Source organism: Nothoprocta perdicaria, unplaced genomic scaffold, assembly GCF_003342845.1.
Source record: "Nothoprocta perdicaria isolate Ctin4 unplaced genomic scaffold, notPer1 scaffold_122, whole genome shotgun sequence".
Classification (NCBI taxonomy): domain Eukaryota; kingdom Metazoa; phylum Chordata; class Aves; order Tinamiformes; family Tinamidae; genus Nothoprocta; species Nothoprocta perdicaria.
In genome coordinates, this window is record NW_020454339.1 from 1,875,816 (window position 1) to 1,884,988 (window position 9,173).

Below are 9,173 nucleotides of genomic sequence, written 5' to 3' on the forward strand. Positions count from 1 at the left end.
ACAAGAATTTATGTGAACTGAAACATTATGGTCACATCAAGACTTAACAGGAAAAAATAATATGGATAACAACAAGTAAAAAAAAAAATCTTCAAGTTTTTTCTGGCTTTTTTTTTTTTTTTTTTTTAGCAATGGTTAAAAGGAGCTATTTATCAGCTTTTAAATTACTTTTTAAAAAATCTTTCTACCGGTAGTGTTCACATCCTGAATATCTGAGGTTCTTCTAGCTTTTAGTCTGGAAACAAAAGAATGAAAATCTTCTGTGTTTATGGATTGCTTCCTTTGATCCTTTCTAGCAAAAGTGCAATTTGAAGCAATCTGAACAACTAGCAAGAGAAGCCTTACAATGAAGTGCTCATTACTATATGAAGGTATAACAGCAAAGTGTCAGTCTTGCTCTGAGTTTCATCCAGCTCTAAATTAGCCATTCAAATCYCTTGGAGTAAACCCAACTTCATTTTGAAAGGGGGAAAAAAAAAAAAGAAGTGTAATTTCCGAGAAATTAAATTTGGCAGTGGTGTAGGATGGGCAGAAGGGTTAGATAGATTTCTCCACTAAACTTGAGAAGCCATCCATTTCCTTGTCTGTAGCGTGCCTGGAAAGTTCATCATATTTACCAAAGTAGTGGCACAGGGTTAAAATGAAATGTTCTACAAGACTGGTAAATACATTTTAGAAATTTTTGTAGGAATGAGCTGAGATGCTGAAATCCTAGTTGAGGAGTGGACTACAGCTGGTGGCAGGTCACACTTATTTTCCATGTTATATAAGGTCTGTCTTTAGGTGCATTTTGCTTACTGTGCTGGTCTGGAGTCAGGAGACAGCAGAACCATGATAAATATTAGAAGATGTAATAGAGAACTTTTTTCTTCTCTGATGAATGGGCACCTTTTTTCTACAAGAATAATGTGGGCAATTCCCAACTCCACCAAGGCCCTTGGGTACCTGTAATTTTTCTTGTGGTCTGCCTGTGAAGCATACCATATACAAAAATAGATGAGGCTTTGATCTAAGATGAACTTTGAAACAAGCAGCTCGGAGGAGGCAAATATGCTTTCTATCCTTAATTTCTTAGAAACAAATGAACAAAGAAAATAAACATCATAAAACTCAATGAAAGCACTGATTTAAGCATGCTATTTAAAAGTGTTGTGTCCAAATCAGTACTCTTTACACTCTTTTAAATGAAATTCTTATATTTTCTTCCTGCCTATAGTTTGTCCCACAAACATCTACTTTTTTATTAATGTTGCTCAGATATTTCACACATCATAGAATCACAGAATGATTGAGAAGGGACCTTTAGGGATCATCTAGTCCAAACCCCCTGAAGACAACCTGCTGGCAACACTCCTCCTTATCGAGGCCAGGATCTCATTGACTTTCTTGGCACATTGGGCACATTGTTGGCTCATGATTAACTTGTTAACACCCAGAACTCCCAAATCCCTGTCCACAGAGCTGCTTCCTATCAGGTCAACCCTGTTGTTGTTGCCTGTTGTTGTACAGGCACCTATACTGGTGCCTAAGGCTATTCCTCCCCAGATGCAGACTCGGCAGTTATCTCTGTTGAATCTCATGAAGTTCCTTTCCGCCCAGCTCTCCAGCCTCTCCAGGTTCCTCTGAATGGCAGCACAGTTGGCTTACGTCAGTGACTGATAGAGTTTATTAAATGTATATATGTATGTATGTATCCATCTATCTATCTATCTACATCTGGTAGAAAACAAATTAAAACCAAAGCCTAGTAATTATGACAATATTTTTTCAAGAAGCTAGTATTTATTAGTGCTATGTTACAATTTCTTGCCAGTAAGTGCATGTTGAGTGCTTTGGCTGTATGTTTTTTATGAAATGCTGCTGCCATGTTCTAACACTAAATAGTATAAGCAGTTGCCCTCAGATCTGTCTCACCAGCACATATTTCTCTGGGGCTCCCTGGACTCCTGGCCAATGCTGGTTACCACTGTGAGACCTTCTCTGCTATTCTTGCTGGAGCACTGGGGTACTGCCCAGGTGGCTTTGCTGTCACCCTCGTCTCTCAGCTGCTCCCATGTCACAGAGCATCCACTTCTGCTGCTTTTTGATGTCTGCAGAAAAAAAATCAAAATATAACTTAATTTTCTAAATCAGAATTCATACTTTCTAATACAGGTTCAATGATTTGTTTTCTTAGAGAAAGACTGATAGTTTGAATCAATGGCTTATTCTTAAATTTTATCATAATATACATAAATTTTACCCAGCTCCTTCCTTACTGAATTTATGCATTCAAGGTAATCTATTTCTATTATAATATATTCAAATTGCTTCATGAATATAATCTGCACATAATACAAGCTTTCAAAGCTTGACAATCTGACGTATTGCTCCATCATAAAGTGACAGCTGTGGGTTCTGAGTCACATTGAAAAATCATGTTTAGTCTTTTCTTTTTCTTTTTTTTTTCTAGTCAAATATTAGATAGAGGAAATTCAAATGAAATCAGAAAGCTTTTTCTCTTTCCTGAAAGGGAGCCAGACATTATTTTGTTCAACATTTTTGACAAAATGTGACGATCTTATTATACATAAAAGTAAATAAAAAGTATTAAAATGCATGTAATTTTTAAAGACTCTGTCATGGAAAGCCAAGTAGTTAGTTTATTCAAAATTGCCTACATTATTTAAGACAAAAATATTTCCAGATATCAAAGAGTTGTTTTTCACTTATCAGCCCTGTGCCTGAATCTTCTTTCATTAGCTGTTTGTTATTGAGGAAATATAAGAAAGCCTCAAAGGTAAGAAAAAAAAAAACATAAAGATCTTTCTAATATGGGAAAACACCTTTTATTTTATGTCTTTCTAAACCAAATATGATAATCTTCCTTAACTGTAATTTGTCTAAGTTAAAAAGGGGTATCATCAAGGACAATGACATATTAAAGAATGAATGGACTTATAGATCCAAAGGTTGCATAGCTTCAGACATTGATGTACATTATGTTATATAACTCAGAGAACCAGCAACAGTAGGTTGAAAAAAAATCTTATTCACAATTGAACCTTCTCATATCTCAGGAACACACAAGAATTTAATTTTTTTTTGACTGAAAAGGGCTGAGAAGAATGTATGATGGAGGGCTGAGGGTTATATTTAGGGTAAACCACAAAAATTGTTTCTAGAAAGCAACCATATGTCTACAATTCAAATTTAGTAACTTGTATGTTCCATACCTTGACTGTATTGGTTATAATATTATAACAGGAACTTTTTCACAGAGTAGAAAAAATCATAAAAAGTGTATTATCAGCCATTATTATTTTTTCCTATCCCCCAAAAAGTAGAAGGAGGGTCAGAAAATCTTTTCTTACTTACCAAAATATCACTGAAATATTTTAATACTGCTACTAGGAGGAAATAAAGAATCTTTATTGAGTGGAAAATGTCCACCAAAGAAATTTCAGGATAGATTCCAATGAGGATTAAAAAAAGGATGCTCAAACGTTTAGCAAATAATCATAGACAAGAACATTTTACATCTCTGTTAGCCCATTAAAATTGCATTCCCACTGTGTCATCACCATGACTTTTGACATAAACTGCAATGTTGAATTACACGTGGTTCCAACTTATTGTTGTATGGCCTAACCACTGGAATATTCACACACAGCTTCCCCTAGTGATGCTGGGATTTTGAGTGGTCTTCAGTTTTTACTGAACAATTCAGTAAAATGAATCAGGGCCAATGTTTTTCTTTGTTGGGCAGTAATGCCCACCTCAGGGAAATGAGTTTCTCATTTTATCATAAATTGTTATTTCTCATTGCTCATGGTAATTGTGATAAGACCTTTCTCTGTTAGTGGCAGGATTCCAAGTGACAAGTTAGCTCTCCGAGTCTTAGTAACTAACTAATCAACTACTACACTAAAACAAATATTCTCTGAAATACTATATGGAAAGAAATCTATACTCTAAATTATCCAAAATAAAATAAAAATAAAATAATAAATATAATAATAAAAATAATAAATAAAATAATAAAAATAAAATAATRAATAAAATAATAAATAAAATATCCTCGATTATAGGATCAACATAACAATATGTAAATGTTTCTACGAAAAACATCAAGAACACCAAGAACAGTTCAGTATCTATGTTCACTATGCCTTCTAAGAGCAAGGTACAAGTACGTAACAACAAACACAATAACCACTAAAAAAAAAGCAAAATAGGAAAAAAATCCTCTATTTTTGTGCTGATCAGTGAGGGGCCAGGGGAATGTATTGATGACATGTTCGCTTGTGCAAGAAAAGAAATTGAATTCCCCTCAAAGAAATGGACAGTACTTGTTTAATGAATGCTTCAGAATGAATAAAATACAGTTTTCTACACAAGGTTTATATGGGGAGGAAAACATAGCATTAATTCAAGAATTATCCACTTTTAAATATTAAACATTTGCACATTAATCTTTTATAAATAATATTCCCATTCTTCTCTATTCATTCTTAGATGCCTATTATTCACATTAAAATGCTTCTGCAACTGTATATTGACTATATGCCTTTTGAGGGAATAAGTTTGATAGCTGCAGATTTGAGTATTTTGTTGAGTTGATTTAAGTCATATTGTGAAAAAAAGAGCAGACCCTGGCACTTTTAAAACATGCCAATCATTCTCATGCATTTTTTCAAATTAAGCCTCAACTGGTTGAAAGTTTGTTTGAAAACTCAATTTTCAAAGTTTTATCTTCATCAGGTTCTGTATAGCAAAGTTAGTCACAGAAACAACTAGATTGGATCTAAATTAATGATACTTTGAAATAGCAGATGTAGGGGTAAAAAACCCCCACAACATCTGTCTCCTTCCCTGAGTGTCAGAACATTCAAAACTCAGTATACATTCTGAAAAGTCATTATTTCTTTCCATCCCTATCTGTGCCTCTTATCTTGTGGTCCTGTCGTATGGCTTTCTGCCATTATTCCTTAAGAGCCTAATCATACAATCCTTTTTGTGAAAGTAACCTCCAAAGATTCAAAATGTCTGTTCTTAAATGGACACTTCTTGTGTCTAGGTTGACAAAACAGCTTTTAGCTTATGTTCCCTAAAAGACATACTGACGTAAAGCAACCATAGTAACTTCTAAAACAAACAAACAGACAAAACAAAGCAAAACAAAACAAAACAAAACAAATCCCTTCTGCATTGTTAATGAAAATTTAGCAATTACAGAAAATGCTTTACTGGAAAAAATGAAATACAAGAAGAAGTTGGGTTACTCTGCCAGACAAGTTGCAATAACCAAGCTACTGATTAACAGAATCATAAGTGCATAGGATAATTTGGATATTCCAAATTCCAATGCAAGGATGGAAATGACACAACCTCTCAGGATAACTTGTGCCACTATCCGACTGTCCTCAAAATGAGAAAATATCTCCTCATATCCATTCTGAGTCTTTTGTGTTTCAGCTATGTCTGTTGTCCCCTGGACTTCTGTGATGCACTGCTGTAGAAAATCTGTCTCTATCTCTTCAAAGTCCTCCATGTAGGTGCTAAAGAGCTGCTGTGAGGTCCCCTAAGCCATCTCTTCTCCAGTCTGYCCCCTTAGCTTCTTCACACAGGGCATGTTCTCTGGACCCAAACATCTTGGAAATTGTCCACTGAACTCACTTCAGTATTTCCAATATTAATTTTTAAACTGGCAGACCCCAAATAGTATTACGGATGCTGCCTCACAAATGCATGAGCAGAAGGAGATAATCGTTTCCCTCAGTGTACTGGCTATGCTTYGTACAGCCCAGAATGCAGTCGACCTTCTTAGATCCTTCTGCTTCCAGGTAGAGATACTGCTGGTCCTGCTCAGCTTGCTGCCCACCAGGGTCTCCTCAACAGAGCTTCTCTCCAGCCTGTCTGTCCCAACCTAGTTGTTGCTGGCCTCTTTCCCTCCCAGGTGCGGGACTTGGGACTGTCTGTGTGGGATTGCACAGGGCTCCTCCTGCATCCTGTCCAAGTCYGCTTGGATGGCAGCCCATGTGGTTTGTGTTCCTCCTGCTCTGCTTGCTGTGGTCTGCAAACCTGATGAGAGTGCATTTGGTCTCCCCCTCAAGATACAGACTCACCTTAATACATCAGCTTTGGGAAACATGTAGAAATAAATCTTCTTAAACCTTGACATAGCACCCTGTTCAGGTCTAAGGAGTAAATCAGGACTATATGCAAGTAATTCTACTAATATTAAGGGAAATCCTGTAGTATTTTACCWGTATTTATTTAAGTAGCAAAATAACCTTCCTTTGACTTCAGTGGAAGACTTCCCAGAACAGAAATAAAGGAATGTGAAACTTCATACTACAGATGAAACATGTATATAGTGGAACACCATGGTGCCTTTTTAGTGGGACTAATGACACAGCAGGGAAGCTCTCAAATTCCTGAATGTATTAATAAAACAGTGTTTAAAAAAGGCTATCACTAAACGGTATTACTGTGGCTGAACTCTTTCAAAATCACAAGACAAAACCTATCATCTTCTCTAATTTTCTAAAACTGGCAAAAAAATGTAAWATTTCTGCTCTGAGGTTGCTTTTTTTCCCCCACATCATTCCACTTTACAGAGGTGGCAACCAAGAAGTTTACAGAGCTATTAATATCAGACCTGAGGATGAGGAGTGACTCTGGGGGTTGTTTTGATTCAAGATCTGAGGAGACAAATGTGCTGAGAGCAGGAAAAAATGAATTTGGAAATATGATTCATCTTTTTTAATATTGCGCGTAACTAACCCACGAAGCACTGTGTCAGAGCATGAAATAAACTCTCCAGCACTAGGAGTCTGCCTAAGGATGGCATCCCTGTATTCTAGAAAGTAGCTTGTAGTTTGAGGATGAGTTTCTCAGTGTGACAATATTCATCTACAAACTATGAAAAAACAGTTCTTTTCACCTCAGAGATTACTATGGGAAATATATAGTCTACCTTACATAACTGATTGATAGTAGTAGTAGACATTGAAGCAGTAATGTCTCCCTATGAATTTAGGAAAACAACCCATGCTTCTCCTTCCTGAGTAAAAGGTCCCAGGTAGCTGCTACTAAAACAACTTATGGTAATTTATTGTAAATATCAACTTTTTGGTAATTATAGCAAGGATAGCAGGAAGAATAGGCATCTCTTTATCATATAATTAATTGTTGTTGCTATTATTATTATTGGTAGATATTATTGAATCTTTAAGCTATGCTTAACACTGCAATAGATACAGAAAAACAAATAAAGGTCTCTTGTCACTGGGAGATAATAATCCAAAAATAATCCCCTCCCAGAAATATTTCTGCCAGGTGAGAGCAGAGAACTTTGGTAAGAGGCAGTGGAAATCTATTTCCTATCAGTTCAAAACCAGATCAATGAATAATAACATACTTCATTCTCCCAGACTGCTGACCTGATAGAATTCATGACCATTAAAATCACATGTGCATACTATTAATATTTACAAAGCAGGAGAAAACTTGCTTTAAAAATGTGTAACTTTATTTTTGAGCTGATATTTTGAAAGTCTTGCAAAGGAAATATACAAGAAATTTAAAGACTATTATTATGAATTTGTTTTTGTATCAGGAACACAAAAAATATTAGTAAATTTCCTAGTGTTCATCTTTGCTKTGACATCCTTTTTGTCATTCTGCTTGATTTTTCATCCAGCTTTTCTGTGAGTTTCATTTGCGGAGCATCTTCTGAATAGATATAAGCATAAGTGGAATTAAACAAGACAAACATAATAAAAAGTTTTGCATAAAAATAAATATATCTCAAAAGACTATTATTTCTATTTAATTTGACTGTGAGCCTGAATTCTATTTTCTTTGTTTTTCCTGCTCCCAACTACTATTAAACRACCACTAGCAGGTGGAAGAAAATATGTATAAGTGTTGTTTTCAACTGAGGGAAGACTTCACGAATGTGCACATTTAATTAAGACACCTATTATATGCAATTTATCTTAAATTAAATTATCTTTTTTTTAATCTTTTTTTTCCCTTGAAAGCACTTTCTAATCACAAGGAAATTTTGATACYACAGTTCTCTAAATAGTAATAAAGAAGAAGAGGGGAACATCTTCAAATATAATACATTCTAATGCATCTCTTTTAAAAGAACAAATGTAGATATATTATGGAAGTTATTCTTCCTTTGCTTTTATCTTTTATCAAATACAATTTCATCAAGCAACAAAGTCATGGAAATGCTGTGAATTTCAAGTAGGAGGGTTTTATATCCATATCTCACCAGTATAGGGCAAAAAATAAAAAGCCTTTGCTTTCATTATAGATAACCAACRACCCAAACAGTCATTGTATTAATATTGTAGTGTAATAATGGTRCAGAATGAACTGATGAATTATTAGAACATATATTTCTCTATAGCCTTGATATCACTACCAGAATAARTCAATAGGATTCCAGTATTTAAAAAACAGAGTAAGAATGCAAACATGAAGAGCTTTTGTAAGTTCAAATATTCATCTATTCAGTATAAAGAATGGAACAATACTTAAATAAATAAATATTTTTTTCCTTAGATTAAATGAAACAAAGTGGACTCCTTAAAAGAGAATTATAATTGTCTATAAACAATGCCTTAGAAATAATACCAAATGGACTAGTACCATATTAACATATACATCAAAAATACATTATTTGTGTTCTTCTTTGCTATGATTGTTCCAATAGTATGTATTTAGCAAGATCTTTGGGGTTGTGTTTAGAGAGATCATACAGTGAATTATGCAGCCATCAAGAGGGGCTGTGATAATTTTGTGAGAAACTGAGAAACTGTGAGAGCATCTAGGGACAGAAGAGCAGTAGTAGGAATTCTGATGAACCCAACGAGATGTTAGGCACAGATCTTCAAAAGAATCTAGATTTGTACATGAATGTGCTTGAGGAGCTGCGTAGAGTTTCTTGGTAAGGACCAGAACAAACCACAAACATAATCGGGAGAGAACATTTGCTTATTACCTGCCTCTCTGACTTCATTAGTGGAATTCGTTCAGACAGTTCAGACAGTGCTGCAGTTTGCTCATAAAATTCTTTACTCTGAGCTTACAGTGCCCTTTGCAAAAAGTGAGTACAGACGAATCAGACTGAAAAGCAGCAGTACCCTCAAATCTCCAAGCTGGGAAAAAAA